The 22,081-nt window shown below is 42.9% G+C and overlaps 1 protein-coding gene across 1 annotated transcript in view; it reads left to right on the top strand.

Moving 5' to 3' along the window:
• The window catches only part of LOC133383050 (glutathione S-transferase-like), a 176,762-nt gene that overhangs the window by 104,458 nt on the left and 50,223 nt on the right, over positions 1–22,081 (top strand). The window lies entirely within an intron of this gene.

Raw genomic sequence — 22,081 nt, 5'->3', positions numbered from 1 at the left:
CTGGTAGGGCAGAAGGCAAGGGAGACCAACAGTGGGTGGAGCCAGAGTCAATGATGGGTGGAGCTAGAGCCAATGACAGGCAGAGCCAACTCATTCACCTTTCCTGCTTAGTTCAACAAGGGCAAAAATGAGATTAAGGAGGAGGAAGCTAACAGGCAGGACCACCCCTTGGGCTAGTTTAGTAAGTAAGAGGACAAGCAGCTGGGGACTGGCTGAGGACAGACTGAAGATGGTGGGGCAGTCCCCAATTCACTCAAATAGACCAGCCTCCACTGTTCAACCTCGCATGACCCTCTGCCACTAACCTTAAGGTGGCCATTCTTAAACAACGAGACTTCAGTGGAAGACTACAATATGAAACCAGTGAATTGCAATTTATGGAGGGAATGAATGCTATCACTTGTGGTTTGAATCGGAATAGTGATTTCTTATCACAGTACTGTGAGTTAATTAACTTACCGATGCTAGGATGTTTGTGTTATCAATATCACCTACACTGTGTCTGGTTGCTTCCAGACCTGTTTATTGAGCCTTTATCCTGGTCTGCTTGCACAAAGTTTCTGACAAAGTTACAAAATTTATTAGCGGAAAAGTCCCATATTAGTTGGACATACTTCTGAATATGCATGCATACTTCTGAATAGGTAGGTATAACTGTTTCAAGTTCAGAAGAATTTATTTATTTATTTATTTATTTCATTTATAGACCGCCCATAGCGAGTGGCTCTCTGGGCGGTGTACAAAAAGGTTAAAATACAAAATATCAACAATAAAATCAGACAACAAACAATAAACACAAGCAGCAACTAAAGAAAAAAAATTGAGTAGCATGCGTACAACCTTTTTTTTTTAATTTAACAAAATTTGTATACCATTTGAATGTAAAGACCTCTAAGCTGTTTACAAAAAACATTAAAATGATCAATAAAACAGTTAAAACCAAGTAATTAAAACAGCTACTAACTGAAAAAAATTAAACAGATCAACATCTATGTGTCTGGAAGTTTCAAGCAGGCACCGAAAGAAATACAGCGAAGATGCCTGCCTGATGTCAATAGGCAGGGAGTTCCAAAGAGCAGATTAGAAGTCAGATTTGTCTTTCTTAGATGAGAAGTCAGTTTTCTCTCTCCAGAGACTTGTTTCCAGAGTCCAAAGTTATCTTATGAAAAAGGTACCTGTAAAAGATCCTAGGTCTTACTCTTCCTGTGTGCAAAAACTAATGAGCCTCTTGCTTCATTGCAAACAAATCACACCTTAATTTGCATTGAGGGAATTGTGATCATGTTTACTCAGCAGTAGATCTTACTTCCAAAGAAATCTAAAGGCTTCCACTTTCAGCCATATCTCAGCTTATTTTTCTGTCTTTTTAGCTGACAGGTAATAAAAGGATCTGTGGAGATCCAGACTAATGATGGCAATTAAAAACACAGAAAAAGCAGCCATCCATAAGTCTTGTTCTAAGCCTTATGAAAGGTTGTGGAAGGATTGTCTAATAGACAAGGGTTATTGTAAGACAGTAAAGTGTAGCCACAGAGTATACTGTGCTGGGCTGCAGAAACTGGGATTCAGAAACCTACCTAGTGCAGTGTTTCTCAACTGGTGTGCCTCCAGATGTTGTTAGACCACAACTCCCATCAGCCTCAGCCAGCATTGCTAATGGTCAGGAAAGATGGTAATTGTGGTCCAACAACATCTGGAGGCACACCAGTTGAGAAACACTGACCTAGTGGAATGAAAAATCTCTCAAACAACCTGGCTAACCTGTTACAAAAACAAGGAAGCTGTGTCATGTATTCTGTCCCGCAATCCTTAGAGAAAATTCCAAGTGAGATACATTTAATTTTTTTAAAAGCACAAAATGCTCACTCACATGCTTGATGGCACTTTCCCACTCCACCAGCTTAAATGTTTATAGGAAGAAAAACAATGCCTAGTTAAACCATAATGGTAGAGGTAATCCCGGATACTGTGCAGGTCCTAAAACCAGGTTCCAGAGCTAAACTGACTCTTGCCTACACCCACCCAAACTAATTTGTCTTCCACGCCAGAAAGCTTAATCCAAGTCCCCTATCACGTCAGCAAGCCAAACCCCCTCAGTGCCCTGGGAAGTCTGAGTGGCTGGCAGATAAACAATGCGGAGAGGCTAGCGAGAGAGACCCTGAGAGCGTGAGGTTTCCCCTCCTTTTCCTCCTCCTCTCGCACCAGGAGACTCTAGTCAGTGTATATATATAAAAAAGAGAAAATCCCAGCTTACTATGAGAGCGGGAGGAGGTGAGGTCTAGAGGGCGGGCCAAGAGCCTTTCTCTTCTCCCAGGGCTGGTTCCTTGCTTTTATTTATTTATTTATTTATTGTACTTATATACCGCATGATAGCTGAAGCCCTCTGAGCGGTTTATAGTAACTAAAAACATTAAAACAAATATACAATTTAAAAACACATGCTAAAATGCCTGGGAGAAGAGGAAAGTCTTGACCTGGCACTGAAAAGATAACAGTGTTGGCACCAGACACACCTCGTCAAAAGGTTCATTCCATAATTTGGGGGCCACCACTGAGAAGGCCCTCAACTTTGTTGCCATCGTCCCAGCTTTCCTTGGAGTAGGCATCCGGAGGAGGGCCTTTGATCTTGAATGTAGTGTATGGGTGGGCTCATATCAGGAGAGGCGTTCCATCAGGTATTGTGGTCCCAAGCCGTGTAAGGCTTTATACATCAAAACTAGCAGCTTGAATCGAGCTTGGAAACATACAGGCAGCCAATACAAGCGGGCCAGAATCGGTTTTATATGTTCGGACCATGTGGTCCCTGTGACCAATCTGGCCACTGCATTTTGCACAAGCTGCAGGTTCCGAACCATCTTCAAAGGCAGCCCCACGTAGAGTGCATTGCAGTAATCTAACTTGGAGGTTACCAGAGCATGGACAACTGAAGCCAGGTTATCCATGTCCAGATAGGGACGTAGTTGGGCCACCAACTGAAGTTGGTAGAGGGCACTCCGTGCCACCAAGGCTACCTGAGCCTCAAGTGACAGAGATGGTTCTAGGAGAACCTCCAAGCTACAAACCTGCTCTTCACAGGGGGAGTGCAACCCCATCCAAAACAGGTTGGACATCCACCATCTGGTCAGAAGAGCCAACCACTAGCAGCATCTCAGTCTTGTCTGGATTGAGCCTCAGTTTATTAGCCCTCATCCAGTCCATTGTCACAGCCAGGCACTGGTTCAGCACATTGACAGCCTCACCTGAAGATGAAAAAGAGAAATAGAGCTGCGTGTCATCAGCATACTGATGGCAACGGACTCCAAAGCTCTGGATGACCGCACCCAACGGTTTCATGTAGATGTTGAACAGCATGGGGGACAGAACTGACCCCTGCGGAACCCCATACGGGTTGCTGAGCAATGTTCCCCAAGCACCACCTTCTGGAGGTGACCTGCCAAGTAGGAGTGGAACCACCGGCATGCAGTCCCTCCCACTCCCAACTCAGCCAGTCTCCCCAGAAGGATACCATGGTCGATGGTATCAAAAGCTGCTGAGAGATCAAGGAGAATCAACAGAGTCACTCTCCCCCTGTCTCTCTCCCGACAAAGGTCATCATACAGGGCAACCAAGGCTGTTTCCATCCCAAAACCAGGCCTGAAACCCGACTGAAATGGATCCAGATAATCGGTCTCATCCAAGAGTGTCTGGAGCTGGCCCGCCACCACTCGTTCAAGGACCTTGCCCAGGACTGGAACATTTGCCACCGGCCTATAGTTATTAAGATTTTCTGGGTCCAGGGAGGGTTTCTTCAGGGGTGGTCTCACTACCGCCTCATTCAGGCAGCCAGGGACCACCCCCTCTCGCAGAGAGACATTAATCACTTCCCTGGCCCAACCCGCTGTTCCATCCCTGCTAGCTTTTATTAGCCAAGAAGGGCAAGGATCCAGCACAGAAGTGGTTGCAAGAACCTGTCTAAGCACCTTGTCAACGACCTCAAGCTGCACCAACTGAAACTCATCCAAGAAAGTGGGACAAGGCTATGCTGTGGATACCTCGCTTGATTCACCTGCTTTAACACTGGAGTCTAAGTCCTGGTGGGTGCTGAAGATTTTATCCTGGAAGTGCCTAGCAAATTCATTACAGCAGGCCTCAGATGGTTCTACCATGTCCCTGGGGCCAGAGTGTAATAGCCCCCGGACAATTCTGAAGAGCTCCGCTGGGCAGCAGATTGATGATTTGATAGTGGCAGCAAAATATTATTTTTTTGCTGCCCTCACTGCCCCTAAATACACCTTACCATAGGCACTTAAGAGTGTATAATTGCATCCACTAGGAGTTCGTCTCCATCTGCACTCAAGCTGTCTCCTGTATTGTTTCATCATTCTCAGCTCTGGGGTATACCATGAAGCTGTACGAGCTCTACACAGGAGAGGGCGCTCAGGAGCAATCATGTCAACCGCCCAGGTCATTTCTGTATTCCACAGTTCAACCAGGGTGTCGACAGGAGCGCCAGCCCTATGAGTCGGAAAACTCCCCAGAGCCCTTTGGAAACCATCCGGATCCATTAGTCTCTGGGGCGGACCAAATTAATAGGTCCCCTACCCTTGCAGAGGGGAAAAGCCACTGTAAGTCTAAACTTCAGCAAGTAGTGATCTGTCCATGACAGAGGGACTGATGCAAGGCCCCCACATTCACATCACCAACTCCATGTCCAGTTGCAAAAACCAAATCTAGAGTATGCCCTGCTACATGTGTTGGGCCAATGGCATATTGGGACAGTCCCATGGTTGTCATGGAGACCATGAAATCCTGAGCTGCCCCAGATAAGGTGGCCTTGGCATGGATGTTGACATCCCCTAGAATCAACAGTCTGGGGGATCTCAACAGTACACCCAAGACCACCTCCATCAGCTCAGCTAGGGAGTCTGCTGGGCAGCAGGGTGGGCTAAATTATGACAAGTGTGATGAATATAATATTGAGACCATTAATGGAATTTTAAACTCTCCCATTTATTATATGACTTGTAAATTGAATGGACACAAAATATCTACGGAAGTCATTGCTATTGAGAAACCAACTGCAATTATAGCTGCAAAGGATATGCCTTGGATTAAAGTAAAGTTCAAGCCAGAATTAGAATTAACAGAGAGAACTGATATTGAAGAGATACAAAACAATCTACTTCAGAAGTCAGAGTTGTCAGAAGACAGGAAAAAACACCTGCAACAGCTCTTTGCAAAATATGATGATTTGTGGCAGAAGTGGGAAAATCAAGTGGGTCACAGGAAAATTCCGCCACACCACATTGCCACAGGAACTAAGGCCCCTAAAAGGCAGAAACAATACAAGATTAATTACCATGCTATTCCAGATATACAGATAGTAATCAATGATCTTCTGAAAGAGGGAGTCATTGAAGCTAAGTTTAGCCCTATGAACTCTCCTTTGTATCCGGTCCCAAAATCCAGTGGGAAATGGCGCATGGTTTTGGATTATCGAGAAGTGAATAGAGTGACCCCTAGTGTTGGGGCACAGAATTGTCATTCTATAGGAATTTTAACCCAACTAGAAAGAAAAAGGTACAAGACTACTCTGGATTTGTCCAGTGGATTCTGGGCACATCCAATTACTACTGAAAGTGAATGGATTACTGCTTTCATGTGGTGTGGGAAACAATAAGTGTTCAGGAAATTGCCACAAGGATTTTTTAATTCTTCAGCCTTATTCTCCGCAGATGTCATTGATTTGCTAAAAGATTTACCTAATATTTTGGTCTATGTAGATGACTTATATTGTACTGATGATACTGAAAACCAACACCTTAAAACTCTGGACATTGTGTTCAAAAAATTATTAGAAGCTGGATATATAATTTCCCTCAAAAAATCTCAGATAGTGCAATCCAGTGTTGTGTTCCTGGGATCTGATATCACTGCAGAAGGACGAGGATTGACACAAGAATTTAAAGAAAAATTACTCACTCTAAAAACCGCTACTTTGAAGGCATTACAGAGTAACTTGGGATTTTTGAACTTCGCTAGGAATTTTATTCCAGATTATGCAGAGCAAGTCTCTCCTTTATACAAAGCAATCCGGAAAGCACAAGCCAAGCAACCATTTTGGACGGCAAGAGAACAAGCTCATTCGGACAAATTGATCCTTGATTTGAATAAAACGGAATATTTGAAAGAGAGACAAGCAAATAAACCACTGATTATTAAAATATATGCCTCAGCTAAAGCAGGGTATATTCGATATCATAATGAAGGAGAAATAAACCCAATTTCATATGGCAACATAGTATTCAAAAAGGCTGAAGTAAAATTTACTTCTCCAGAAAAACTGCTGACAACTTTTGACCCAACCCAAGGACAAAAGATCAAGGTATATTCACCTATAGCCTCTCCCAGTAGGATTCAAAAAACACCTCTACCAGAGAGAAAGGCCCTACATAAAAGATGGACTACATGGATGTCACATTTTGAAAATCCACGGCTTAAATTTATCTATGATCCACAACTTCCAGATCTTACTGATCTTCCAGCACCTGAAGAAAGAGGGCACTTGACATGTGTCATACCTAATAGGAATCTGACAGAATATACTGCTGTGTACTATACAGATAGATCAGCAGTTAAGAGCCCTAAACAAACTGCCAAAAATTCTGCTGGAATGGGAATAGTAAAAACCCAATATACCCCAGACATGAAAATATTAAGGCAATGGAAATTCCCCTTAGGGGATCATACTGCACAATATGCAGAAATGACAGCTTTGGAGTTTGCCTTCAAGGATGCCCAATTCCTTGAAGGACCAATACTTATAGTTACTGATAGTATGTATTTAGCAAGGTCTTATATGGAGGACCTTGATGTTTGGGTTTCTAACGGATTTGAAACCGCAAAACGAAAGCCATTGCAGCATATTGCCAAACAATTAATATAATTAGACAAAAGAAGCCCGATATCCAAGTGATACACGAGCGCGGGCATCAAGGTCAAGGTACTTCTGAACATACAGAAGGAAATGCTATAGCTGACTCTTTGGCACAACAAGGAAGTTATACTATAAATACTACAAAAATAAAACCAAGCCTGGATAGTGAGCTTGATCAGTGTCTAAATGGACACAGGCCCAATCCACCTGGATATCCTGTAAAATACAAATATGAACTTAGAAATGGGAAATGCTATATCCACAGGGATGATGGTGAAAGAGAAATACCACCAGTGTCAGAAAGACTGAAATTAGCTGCATTAGCCCATTCCTCCATTGGACATATACATGAGGAAAGAACAGCTACTCTGATACACTTACAAAAGAAATATTGGTGGCCTAATATGATCCAAACAGTGAAAAAGGTACTCCAGGCATGTGATCCATGTCTGGAGGTAAATCCCAGAACACGTGCCCCGGTTCCCACTGGGTCTACTGGCATCCCAGACCAACCATTTGAAAAAATCTTTATGGATTATACAGGACCCCTCCCCCCATCCCATGGATATTTGCATATTCTGGTATGTTTGGATCACTGTACCGGTTTCACTTGGCTATTCCCCACAAGGGCTCAAACCAGTGATGCCACTATTAAGGCCCTCACTGCATTATCGGTAACTGCATTACCAAAAATACTGCACTCTGATCAAGGGGCAGCATTTACTTCCCAGGCTTTGGCCCTGTGGGCTAAAGACAAAGGGATAAGATTGGGATTCAGTGCTCCTTTTCACCCCCAAAGTTGTGGGAAAGTGGAGAGAAAAAATGCTAGTGTGAAATGGGCTTTAACAAAGTTGTTACATGGAAGGCCTAAAAAGTGGTTTAGCCTGGTACCCCTGGTGCAGTTTGGTTTAAACAACATACCAAATTCTGTTACAGGAAAAACACCTTACTTCTTACTATTTGGTCTTGAGGCCAATACTCCATTATTGACAGATTCTCCTGATGATTTGACTAGAGAAGAACAGCTATCCCTACTCACGGAGTTGAGGGAAGCTCTATCACACCCATCCTCTACATCTTTGCCTTCCGCTCGCTCTTGGATACCAAAGGTTGGCCTTCTCATCCAGGAGAGGGTAGTAAGAGCTAATCCCACTTTACGACCCAAGTGGAAGAAACCAACAAAGGTAATACAAATATTAGATCAACGGACTGTGGTTATATTGGACGACAAAGGCCAGGAAAGAAAAGTATCAGTAGATAATTTAAAAGTCACGGCATATCAAAATGGCAAAGAACATCCAAGAATGGATCATCTGGCACAACCAACAGAAATTAAAAGATCTAAGCCAAATATATCCTGAAATGCCTTTAACAATGCCAATAGATCCTGAGGATATTGATCTTACAACAATTCCTTGGGCAACCAGAATTAGATACTGGTTATATTTAGCATGTGCTACAAGTACTAGAATATTGCTATGGATTATATTTATGATGATGATTTTTGTGATGATGCTGGGACTAACCTTCACCACTGTTTTCCGTCTCCAATGGAAGAATGCTATTCAACATACAGGTCCATTAATAACCTGGAATCAAACTTCTTTACATCCTGATGGACTCCTTCATTCCCTGCAGTATAGGCCTGGAAGAGAACAATGCTTCAAGAGGGCTATACAGCATGAAGTCCAGCCTATTGAGGTACAGGTTACAGGATTAGACCAAGGGATACACTGGGAACCATATCCGAAGCCTATAGTGGCCAAGGAGAGGGTTTTAGGAATCTCTCAGATCATGGTCCTGGATTCTGGACAAATTGCAACAGAAACAGGGATTACTACCAAGGGAGGATTACAGCTCCTAACAGATTATGTGAATGAAGAGACGAAGCAATTGCAAGATATTATCTTACCTTTTACATTGCCTTTAGATAAACCTACCACTCAGGAAGAATATCGAGAAAAGAGGTGTTATCAGGAATTTACACATTATTATTGGATTGATTATAAGAAAAAAGGAGAATGGCCATCTAATGAGATAATAGCAGATCAATGTCCTCTTGAAGGAACATGTGATAAAGAAATAATCTACCCCATATGGGCAAGTATGGACTATTTTCTTGAAACTCCATATACCCTTAGAAACCATGGGATCCAGCAGATATAGAATATGCAAGACTGGGAGCATACAGATTGCCTGGAGGAAAACAAAAATTAGAAAAGGCAATATTGTGTTCAGACAAATTATATGGAGAATGGTGGGATCCATATAGAAACTCATCACAGCAAAGACATAAGCAATTTCAAGAAAAAAATTCAAGAGGCAACACAAGATATCCAAACTGGACAACTCAAGAAAAAAGCATTACCAAGAGGATGGCATGATGAAGGAGGAGCAAGTATCTTTACTGACTTAGGACCTGAAGATTATTGTAAACAACCTGAGTTAGTTTATTTCACTAATGGAACATATTTTATGCATTTCCTATATGAAGGGGATTGTGACCTATGGAGAGAGAATATTACCAGTATGACAGGTTGTGAAGGAAATATTAAAAAGGAGGAGAAACCTTCACATCCATATGCTTGTAAATTTTGGAAAGAAAATCAAAATAGAACAGGCAAAGATTATAGCCAAATCATGAATTATAGTGAGTTACCCACGAGTTATTTATTGTATCCTAAATATTCTGAAGAAAGAATGAGGGAGCATCAAAAGTTCGGATATTCAAGATTTAAAGAGATGTTTCCAGGGCCTAAATGTATTGAAGAAAAACAGGTCAGGAATAAGAACTACGCAGTCTACAGTATATATGTGCAGTGTGTTAATCTGAGTAAAAATTATCCTATACATCAGGTGATAAAAGCGTTAGAAAATGAAATGATGATAAACAAGAGTATTGATTATCGACCATGTAACATTAGTAACTGTATAGAGTAATATGTAGGTGAACTTCCCAATGCCAGAGCTATAGGGAAATATGAAGGAAATTTGCCAAACATTAAAATCCCTGAGGAAGCTCCAAAACAAGAAGGATGTGAACAATGACGGAAAAGGCGAGATCTTAATAATATTGGAAAACTTCAAAAAACAGGACTTATGTTAGCATCATCCATCTCCATGGTGGCAAAAATCTCAGACCTTAATGATCAAGAATTGGCAAAGGGAATTCATCTATTAAAGGACCATCTAGTAACATTTTTAGAAGCAAGTATACACGATATAAATGCTCTATAGGAAGAACTTGTAATTTCAGGTATACATAGCCACCTGCAGAATCTAAGACTCCTTACCACTCAAAATAGGATTGATTGGAGCTTAATGAATTCAACTTGGATACAAAAGGAATTACACTTAAGTGAACAAATGATGCAAATTATTAGAAGAACAGCACGTGTTATAGTTTATAATATAGAACACCGATATAATTCAGGTCTAAAATCCATTTGGGAACTATCCTTATATTATGAAATTATCATACTCAAGAAAGTATATCTGACCATTAATTGGGAAGTTATGAATTTGGGGCACTTAGCCTTGACAGGTGAGATATTGTCACGAGTCTGGCTAAAACACCCATATACTATAATAAATCAAGAATGTGACCAATTGAATTATCTTGAAATAATAGACTGCCATGAAATGGATTATCAAATTTGTGAAGAAGTAAAAGAACATAAACCCTGTGGGAATGGAACAGGAAGTAATTGTCCAGTCATGGCTAAAGTGGTCTCCAGACAATATTTACAAACAACATCTTTAAAAAAATGGGAGTTATATTGTTATGACAGATCTAGCTGTTTGTAACATATCCATGCTTCAACCTTCTATTATAACAGTAAATCAAACCATCAGATGTTATGGAAAACGTTTTAACAAGCCACTACCTAAGTGACAAACTGTGGTTTTGAGTTCTTTCAAAATACCAAGAATACAGCTCAGGCTTCCTCACCTAACCAGTATATTGGCTAATCTCAAAGGGTATGAAATACAAATTACCTCATCTTGGGACAGCACAAAAGATGATAGAAAGAACACAGACAGAGCTACTCCAGCTTGACTCCATGAAGGATACTTCCCACAGTGGCTTAATCAGCTTGGAACAGCCCTGCAAGATATTTGGCCAGCAGCTTCATCAGTAGTAAAAACCATTGCTGAAACTGTAAGTAACATTGCTACAGGAGCCTTTGGAGGAGCATATAATATTTTATTATATGCAAGACCAATATTTATAGGAATAATAGTTATTATACTAATAATTCTCCTCTCTAGGATAATATCATGGCTACCCCAGAAGAAACCCAAACAGGAATAGTGACCAGTACTGGAGACGAATGGACTGATGGATTCCCACGTCTTGCCGATCCACTGCAATTTACGTGCAGGATCGAGAAAGGAATGAGGTATTGAATACCGACCCCAATAACTTGCTCATGGATACCAACTTGGACAGCTCTCCCAATTCCAGTGGGATTCCAGGAATGCTATCAGTACTTGATTCAAAATGGTATGCTGAGTTCTCCTCAGTGGCTGAAGACTTCAGCTTCCTCAGCGACAACAACTCTGCTCCATCCACTTCTTGGGAAGGTGATGTTCAATGTGAAGAATGGCTACAGCAGTGTCTGGATATGTTCAGGCAATAAGTATTATGAAGAAAGTTATACTGGCAATTGTTATTGGGGTAAGTGGGAAGGAAATGTAATTGAAAATCCTGGGTTGCCTGTGACTAAATGGTTCCAAATAAAATATCATGCACCTTTGATGAATGATTTACAGATGCTCTGTAAACTAAATCGCAGAGATTTTGAAGGAACTCTTGATTATTTCCATGAAGATGATAAAGCAAAGAGCCCTTAAGGATGCTTTTGATAATACCAGACTAAAAAAATATAAATTCAGACTCTCAAGAATTGAATCCAGTAATGCAGGTGACGGATCACTGTGCTAATGTGTAGATACACCCTTGTGGTCCTTGCCATGGTGATTCAGATGTAAGCTTTAGAGCAATAATTCTCAGCAACGCAAAAGCTGAAATATTTAAGAAACAGGGACGTTTCCTATGTTCTTGTGGAGATTCTGCGTGCATGAAAATAAAAACTAAATATGAAATTGAAATAAATGCTACAGAATCAAGAGATGATAGTGAGAGTGATGAAATTCAAGAGACTGAACCACAACCCAGTACAAGTTACAGCCAAGAGAGGGTGTCACGGGAGAGTGGTAAAAATATGCCTGAAACTTGTCCTGCTTTAATAAATAAGCCAGTAAAAAGATCAGAGATGCAGGCATGGGTTAATCAAACACACACACCCCCAGGAACTATTGTGATTCTACCCAATGCAAATCCCAGATATGGCATGTCTCGAAGATATGTGGCAGGAGCATGTATGACTTCGGGCATGATCTTTAATTGAGGCAGGCTGTTTTCTCCTTCCCCCGCCCGGAGAGTTGATGCGTTAAGAAATATAAGGAACAACTTCAGCAGCTCCAGACATAACAGGAAATAATGTGGTCTAACTTAAGGTGGCAACTCTTTGGAAAGGCAGGAAACAGCTGGTGTTTAGCATGAGGCTAGCTTTGTGCAAAAAACCGCAAGATGAACTTTGTATTGCAGCAATAGCTTAACTGCACTCTAAGAAATATAATTTTTTTAATTTAGTGGTTTGATGGCTACTAGGTGGAAAACCAATGTCTTATTGATTATTTTTCTTTATATAGGAAAGCTGTTAGCCCTATGTTGTAACAAGTTATTATGTTCAGGTAGTTTTTGATAGGAGAGAAGGGTATATAAGGAGCTTTTTAGATTGTAAGGGGGCTTGTTCTCTAACTCAGCTGCGAGTTTGAGACCCAGGCTTGGTAAAGTATACTTTTATATTGTAAGACCTGATCAATGCTCTTTTAATCATTCTTAGGGAAAGTATTTTCTGTATTAGGGATAGATAAATAAAATAGAGTTGTATTATTCATGGTTGATCTTGCTGGCTCTTCTTCAAAATAAGTTGTCTCTCCAATAATACTAAGAAAGGTATTGGAGGCTCTTTTATAAGGCCTTGCTTACTCACAAAGGGAACCATTGCTCTTAGGAACAGTAACACAATTTGGGGTACAAGTGCCTGAAGAAGAGGTTACCATGACAGGGCACTACAAGTCATACATCCATGCATGCAGGAGAGCAGGGCCAGTTCTAAAAGGCAGCCAGGTGGGACACTGGCCAAGGGCCTCTGGGGCTACAGGGGCCCCTGCAGGGCCCCTGAGCTCCCCTTCTGCAATCCGCGGCAGCAATCCTGCCACGGATAGCAGGGCAGGAGCTTCAGAGCTGCCCGCCATTCCCCCGCTTCACCTACCTTTCTCTCTGCTGTTTTTTGCAGCTGCGCGTGCAGGTTTGCCATCAATCAAGATGGTGGCTGAGGTTTCCCTAAGGGGCTGAAGCCTCTGCCGCCATCTTGGAGAGTGTGTTCTGTGAAATGCCATCCATGCATACTTTAGAGTGTCACCTATGAAATTACATCATCTTCAAAAAATAATTGTTTGTTGACCCTGCCTTCTGTCACCAACATCAATGGCTTTTAAAAATAATAATTGAGCTCTAACAAAGTAAGTAACAGGGAAGACCAATACAATTTTTTTTAAATCCACATAGATCATAAGCACTGGCCATAAGCACTGGCATAGCACAGAGGACACCCTATCTGTCAGGATGCACGATTGGGGCCCTGAAGTTTCAGACGATGAGGAGAGGGAGAGGGAGAGGGTCATTTGGCCAGAGTCGTGTGAAGGAGAAGCAGAAGAGGGGGAGGGAATCTCAGAGATAGAACTGTCTGGGAGCGAGGACCTTGAATGTCCAACAGACACAGATTCTTGCCGAGAGCTTCCCATGCCTCCTCCCCCTCCAAGCTTGAAAGAGTTGGAGAAGGAGGGAGGGCAAGGAGGAATCCAACCCCCTCCTGATCCAGAAAAAAGCAAGAAGAAACAGCCAGATGGTTTAAGCATTGCCCCCCCGCTTTCCCCCATACCTGACTCAGATTCCTCAGAAGGGGAGGGGGCGGTGGCACCCCCTTCACCACGTACAAGGAGACAGCAAAAGAGGCGGCAAAAGAAGGGGGAGAGGTGGGGTGTGGATGAGGGCACTTTGAGGTGGAGTGAGAGAATTCACGCTCGCTTGCACCCTTCTTAAGGGACAGTGGGAGTAGTGGTTCCTTGTTGTGTCAACTCTCTTCTATGTCACAGGTTATGTTTAGTAGTTAAAGTTCATGAGACGACGTAGTCTTTGTCTGGATATTACTTAAATAAAAACTGATTTGCTTTCACCAATTGGTCTGGTTCCTGAGCCTCAAACAGGACATGACAGTTTGACAGAACCATCTACCCAACCCTCGACGCTTCTGCCACTTGAATGGGACAAGATGGAATAGGGAGCAGCAGGGGGGACAAAGCCCACTTCTGAGGCGGAGGAAGTGCAACAGCTGAGAACTAATGTTGCAGATCTACAGGCAGATGTCCAAACTTTGTTGGCGTCAGTGAGGGCATTTAAAACTGACAACCAAACTTTGAAATCCACGATAGCCCAAATGCGGACAACCCCTTCAGCCGCTGTGGTTAAGATCCCGATTGGATTGCCACCTAAGTATGCGGTACAGAGTGACCAACTCTTCACCTTCGTGGCTCAATGTGAAATGTACCTGGACATTAGGAATGCAGAATTTCCTAGTGATACAGCCAAAGTGGCCTTCGTGATCAGTCTATTGGAAGGGGAAGCTGCCAAGTGGGTTACTTCCTATCTGGTCAGAAAGGATGCCATCCTAGGAAGATATAGAGGATTTATGCAAGCCATTACCGAGATGTTTCAGGACCCCCAGAGAGCGGAGACTGTGGCGAGGCAATTGAGCGCTTTGAAACAAGGGAAAGGAACTGTTTCAGAGTATACCAATGCCTTTAAAATCCTGGCTCAGGAAACTGGTTATAATGACTCAGCCCTGATGTTTATGTACCGAAGTGGACTGAATGCAGAGATATTGGATGATCTGGCCAGAACTACACCCCCAACTGACCTGCCTGGGCTGATTCGGCTGTGCCTGCAAATCGATCACAGGTTGGAAGGAAGGTGCCTGGAGAGGAGACAGGACGTACAGAAATACTCAGTTTCAGCCTCTCGCAGTAAAATCCCTCCGACTTCCGGGATGTCAGGTAACACGGGAGAAGGATCGGGAGGGGCTCGTCCAAAGCTATCGGAGGAGGAAAAAGAAAGGCGTCGTCGGGAACGTCTCTGTTTTTACTGTTCAAAGCCGGGCCACGTCGCTAGGGAATGCGGACTTAAATGAGATAAAACAGGGCCATCGGGAAACTAAAGTACCCAGCTCTCGTGCAGGCCGGAGGGCTGGGGGCTGCTGTGTACAAAGGGCCTCTGGTAGCACAGCCCCCTTCAAAACGGGTACTGGTGCTACCTATTCGAATTACAACTTCCACAGGAGTGATGTTCAACTCTACAGCACTGATTGACAGTGGAGCCTCTACCAATTTCATTGATGCAAAGTTGGCAAAACGTCACCAAATCTCCCAATGGAAATTGGAAACCCCCTTGTCAGTTGAAACTATTGATGGCAGACCATTGAAGTCGGGTGGGGTGACTCGAGCCACAGAGGAATTGAAACTAGAAATTCCTGGGCACGAAGAGCTCATTTCCTTGTATGTGTCAGATCTCTCGAATTTTGATGTGATTCTGGGAATGCCCTGGCTAGCAAAACATGACCCAAAAATAGCCTGGAAGGATGAAGTTGTATGGTTCACTTCTCAGTACTGTCACGAGAACTGTAAGCCAGAGATAACCGTAAAAGCCCTGGCAGGAGCTGTGCAGGAGGTCAAGGAAGTGGCACTTCCCTCGAAATATGTGGACTTTGAAGATGTGTTTAATGAAAAGGAAGCAGAATCATTGCCCCCTCATCGACCTTATGACTGTGCTATTGATTTAGTGCCAGGAGCAAGCATTCCAGCTGGAAGAATTTACTCCCTTACAGAGCCAGAGAGAGCAGCTCTGAGAGAGTTTTTGGAGAAAAACCTGAAGTGAGGATTTATCCATCCCTCACAATCCCCCGCTGGGGGCCCCTTGCTGTTCGTGAAGGAGGTGAACTCAGACCCTGTAACGATTACCGCGCCTTAAATCAAATTACCATCCCTAATAGTTATCCATTGCCCCTGATTCTGGAGTTGTTAGATCGACTGCGTTCTGCAACAATCTTCACAAAACTGGACTTAAGAGGGGCATATAATCTGATTCGAATGAAACGGGGATGAATGGAAGACCGGGTTCAACACCTCCTATGGTCAATTTGAATACCTGGTGATGCCTTTCGGGCTATGTGGGGGCCCTGGCGTGTTTCAGAAGTTTATGAACGAAGAGTTTAGAGACCTCTTGGATCAGTATGTGATTAGTTATCTGGATGATATTCTGGTGTTTTCAAAGAGCCAGGAAGAACATGATCAACATGTGAAAACTGTGTTGAAAAGACTGAGAGAGAGCCACTTGTATGCCAAGTTAGAGAAATGTGGGTTTGACTTGTCATCTTTGGACTTCCTTGGATACCGAATCTCGGCAGGAGGAGTGGAGATGGACCCAGGAAAAGTGAGTTGTGTATTGGATTGGGGCCAGCCAACCACCAAGAAGGACATACAACGTTTTCTGGGATTTGCCAATTATTACAGAAAATTTATCCCAGGTTTTTCCAAGCTAACAGCTCCCCTTACGGACTGTTTAAGGGGAAAAGAAAAGTCCAATGGACAGAGAACGCAGCGAGAGCTTTTGGGGAACTGAAAAGGAAATTCGCATCTGAGCCTATTTTGCGTTTTGCTGACCCTACCTGCCCTTTCGTTGTAGAAGCGGATGCTTCAGACGTAGCCATGGGGGGGTCCTTTTGCAACCAGACATGGATGGGAAAGAATTGTATCCTTGCGCATATTTCTCCAGAAAACTAAAGAATTCCAAAAGAAATTATACGGTGTGGGAAAAAGAGCTGTTAGCCATCAAAGACTCATTTGAGAATTGGAGACAGTATTTAGAGGGAGCCCAACATCAGATAGAAGTGCGTTCTGATCATAAGAACTTGGAAAGTCTGCAGACAGCTCGGAAGTTGAACCAGAGACAGATACGTTGGTCGCAGTTTTTCGCCAGGTTTAACTTCAGGATTACTTATCACCCCCATGCAAAAAATCAGAGAGCAGATGCCCTATCCAGACAACCGCAATATAAAGGAGATGAAGTTTCCAGCCCTCCCCAGTACATTGTCCCGCCGGAAAAACTGATGTTGGGAGTATGCCAGCCTTCATGGGAAGAGGAGCTCAAGAAGGCACAGCAGGGGGATCCCTGCGTGCAATGATACATTCAGGAAATGGAACAGGATCCAGATTCAGAAGTAAGGTTCCATTGGAAGGATGGGCTGTTGTGGTTTAAAGCTGCCAGATATGTGCCAAAGGGGGACCTAAGACTCAGAATTTTGCGTCAATGTCATGATTCTATCATGGCTGGACACTTTGGCATTTTTAAGACCATTCAAAATGTAGCTAAGGATTTTTGGTGGCCTCAAATGCGCCGAGACATTGAAAATTATGTAAAATCATGCTCTGTCTGTATGCGAGCGAAAACAGACACGGGAAAACCTGTAGGGCTGCTAGAGCCTCTACCAACGCCGAGTGAACCCTGGAAGGACCTTTCCATGGATTTTATAACTGATTTACCAAAGTCACAAGGGATGACAGCTATATTGGTTATAGTGGATTCATTGACCAAGATGGCACATTTCCTTCCGTGCTCAGAAGCATTAGAAGCTAGAGAAACAGCATAATTGTTTATAAAGGAAATCTACCGACTGCATGGATTGCCCCATAGCCTAGTCTCGGATCAGGGAACTCAGTTCACAGCTAAATTTTGGATAGCTATTTGGAAGCAGCTGCAAACGGAATTAAAACTTTCTTCAGCTCATCACCCACAGACGGACGGGCAGACGGAGAGACTTAATGCTGTTTTAGAAAGGTATTTGCGCTGTTATGTGTCTTACCAACAGACTGATTGGGTTTCCTATTTGCATTTTGCAGAATTTGCTTATAATAACTCCTTGCATGCCAGTACTGGACAAACACCTTTCTTCGCTAACTATGGATTCCATCCCAAGGCTTTCCCCAGCAGTACAGGGAGTATGCCTGTACCGGCCGCAGGGGAATTTCTGCAGGAGCTTCAGGCGGTGCAGCAGATACTGAAACAACAATTAGACGAGGCCAAAGTGGAGTATAAACGAGTTGCTGATCAACATCGATGGGAGGGGACCCCCCCTTCAGATAGGAGACAAGGTATGGTTGTCTAACCGCTTCTTCCAGATGCCGGGCAAATGCAGGAAGCTGCAGGATAAGAGAGTGGGACCCTTTGAGATAGAGGCACAAATCAACCCAGTGGCTTATCGTCTGAAGTTGCCAGATACTTTTAAAATACATCCTGTGTTTCATCGCTCCTTGTTAACGAAAGCAGCCCCTCCCAGTGAGTTAAGACCGGTGGAATCTCCAGGCGCGCCGTTAATAGTGGATGAGCAAACTGAGTTTGAAGTGGCAGAGATTCTGGACTAAAGGAGAAAGCGTAATAAACTACAGTATTTGATTCACTGGAAGGGTTATGGACCAGCTGACAGATCGTGGGAAGATGAGAGCGATGTCCATGCTCCGGACTTAGTAAGAGACTTTCATCAACAGTTCCCTCATTGTCCTAAGCTGACAAGTTGGGGGGGAGCACAGCATGGAGCAGGGGATGGTGTCAGGATGCAGGATTGGGGCCCTGAAGTTTCAGACGATGAGGAGAGTGAGGGGGTCATTTGGCCAGGGTCGTGTGAAGGAGAAGCAGAAGAGGGGGAGGGAATCTCAGAGATAGAACTGTCTGGGAGCGAGGACCTTGAATGTCCAACAGACACAGATTCTTGCTGAGAGCTTCCCACACCTCCTCCCCCTCCGAGCTTGAAAAAGTTGGAGAAGGAGGGAGGGCAAGGAGGAATCCAACCCCCTCCTGATCCAGGAAAAAGCAAGAAGAAACAGCCAGATGGTTTAAGCATTGCCCCCCCGCTTTCCCCCATACCTGAGTCAGATTCCTCAGAAGGGGAGGGGGCGGTGGCACCCCCTTCACCACGTACAAGGAGACAGCAAAAGAGGCGGCAAAAGAAGGGGGAGAGGCGGGGTGTGGATGAGGGCACTTTGAGGTGGAGTGAGAGAATTCGCGCTCGCTTGCACCCTTCTTAAGGGACAGTGGGAGTAGTGGTTCCTTGTTCTGTCAACTCTCTTCTATGTCACAGGTTATGTTTAGTAGTTAAAGTTCATGAGACGACGTAGTCTTTGTCTGGATATCACTTTAATAAAAACTGATTTGCTTTCACCAATTGGTCTGGTTCCTGAGCCTCAACCTGGACATGACACTATCATTTTCTGGGGTGTTTTTTCTGCATCTTTTTGTCCTTTTTGGTTGTGCATAGATGCCCTTATCCCTGCCCTGCACTCAGCAAAAGTTGTAGGCCACACAGGAAGTACTGGCATCTTGTAGAGGACACCCTCCCCTTTCCTGGGGTGTATGATTTGTCCTGGCCCAGAGCAGATTTTGGGGTGGGCACCCTCAGGTACTTATTTTTTTATGGTTTTATGACATCATTATGCATTTATGAGTATTTCAGAAGCCTGATAATTTTGATTGATTTTTTTTTGTTATTCTTGATAGGGAGAGTTCCCAGATCACAGCGATATATGATATGGGGTACCTCAACATATATTTTAGGGTTCAGAGACATGTTAACTTTCCTATGGAGTTGCTCTAGCTGTGAACATTTCTTGTTTTTTAGTGTTTTGAACTTTTAAGCAAATAAGGAACTGGGAACTAGATACCAACTTCAGTGTTGTGACAACATAACCAATTATCAGGGATGATGGAAATTGTAGTCCTACAATATCTGGAGGGCACCACATTGGGTATGCCTGATCTGTAAGGCTCCACAAGTAACTTTCGTTGTTTGTTACAATACATACAAGAACATAAGAAGAGCCTGCTGGATCCAAAGAGTGGCCCATCTAGCCTACCATCCTGTTCTCACAGTGGCCAATCAGATGCCCTACAGGCACGAGCAGCACTCTCCTCACTTGTATTCCCAGCAACTGATAGTGAGAAGCATACTGTCTCTGACAGTGGAAGTAAAACATAGTCAACATTGCTAGGTGCCGCTGATAGCTTTATCCTCCATGAATTTGTCTAATCCTCTTTTAAAGCTATCCAAGTTGGTGCGCATCACTGCTTCTTGTGGTAGTAAATTCCATAGTTTCACTATATGCTGGGCAAGACCACATTTTTAATTGCAGGAGAAGGGATAACTTTTATGCTGGTGGATTACTTTTGATATGTGCATTTACTGTTTACCTATGTTATGTCTCTTAAGTTCTGATTCTGACAGTTCAATTGTGCATACATGTCTACCCAATGAGTTCAATTGAACTTACTTCCTAGTAAGTATGTACTGGATTAAGTTACCTCTAAGTTATACTGTTGACAAAAAAAATTACAAAGGGAACTAGTAAAGTACTAAAGTTTGCAACTTTCTTTGATGATAGGGGATTGCCATATTGATCAAAATGTGTTTTAGTTGAAAGGGGTGCTGCGTTGATTTTTGCAGCACAACACAGGCATGCCTTCAAGCGCCGCAGTAGAACGCTTGTTCAGTACTGGTGGCAACATAATCTGTAAAAAGACATTCTTGTCTGACATGCTCTTTGAGCATCCTGTTCTTTTGAGACATAACAGAAATGTATTGTAAAAGCAGCATTTCAAGTGTAAAATTTGATTTCAAGTGAATTATATGTGTGTTGGGGTATCATCATTGCTGGGGGAGGGGGGATGTGAGATTCTGTTATGCCATTCTGTTAATCTTACAGGTTTTTTTTATTCTACTACCCTCTGTGTGTGTGTTCTTATTTTTAATGTTATTTTAGGCTACTTAGATGTGCAGCAGCCAAGGCCAGCACCTTGTAGGCAATTTTTAAAAAGTAACTAAAATGTAATTGTAGTGATTACTTTTGAATAAAAGTAAAGTAATGAGTTACTTTCAGAGCAATTGTAACTGAAACAGTAATTACTACTTTTTGGGGCCATGTAACTGTGACTATAATTCATTACTTTTTAAAAGTAATCTTCCAAGCTCTGCTCCTACCTACCCACAGAGCATGAGGAAAGAGCGACGCTGCACAGAAGCCCAGTTTGAGGCACATGATTTTCATCCACAAATCAGAGGAGCAGAAAACTCCCCCTGATTCCCCCCCCCAAAGTAATACCCAAAAGTAATGCTGGAAACATTACAATTACTCCACAAAAGTAATAAAATTTCTCCTAGTTCTATTACAATCAGAATGTAAAGGAAGTACCCACTTGTTCCTCAATAATTGTAACGAATTACTTCCAAGCTCTGGGTTGCACTTGGTTTGATGTGCAAAGATCTGAGCCTCTGCCTCCTCCCCACTTCCCTTACTAGCGGAGAGACCACCACTGATATCTTATGGATAAAAAGAATTGTTCTTCTACCTGTGTGTGTGTGTGTGTATTTATTTTTAATGTTGTTTTAGGCCACTTAGGTATGCACCTAAGTACAAGGCAGCACCTTGTACGCACTAGTTTTATTTAAAAAGTAACAACTGTAATTGTAGTAATTACTTTTCAGTAATGGTAAAGTAATCAATTCCTTTCAGAACAATTGTGATTGTAATGGTAATTTTTTCCTTTTTGGAGCCATGTAACTGTAATTATTCCTTTTTAAAAGTAATCTTCCAGCCTTTACAGAACGTCCTCGATGGCTTGAGTCCCAAATACAGGATGGAGGAGCTCTCCTTATATTAACTGGCCCAGGCCCCAAGATCAGCAAGGGAGACACTTCTCATAATTGCCTCAGCAGACATAGCCTGTTGCGTGGTGAGATAGGATAGGGCTTTCTCTGTAGCAGGGATGGAGAAGAAATCCAGTTCAGTTTGCATGTAAAGCCAAATTTATCACATTTGCACTTTCTGAAATAATATGAGAACCGAAACCCAGCCGTCCTTCAAAGTTTGCACTTATCCAAATTTAGCAATGCACTTTTCCAACCAAATAATGTTTACAAAAATGTATATAACAGT

Source organism: Rhineura floridana, chromosome 4 (genome assembly GCF_030035675.1).
Source record: "Rhineura floridana isolate rRhiFlo1 chromosome 4, rRhiFlo1.hap2, whole genome shotgun sequence".
NCBI lineage: Eukaryota > Metazoa > Chordata > Lepidosauria > Squamata > Rhineuridae > Rhineura > Rhineura floridana.
This window is presented reverse-complemented; position numbering and strand designations above follow the sequence as displayed.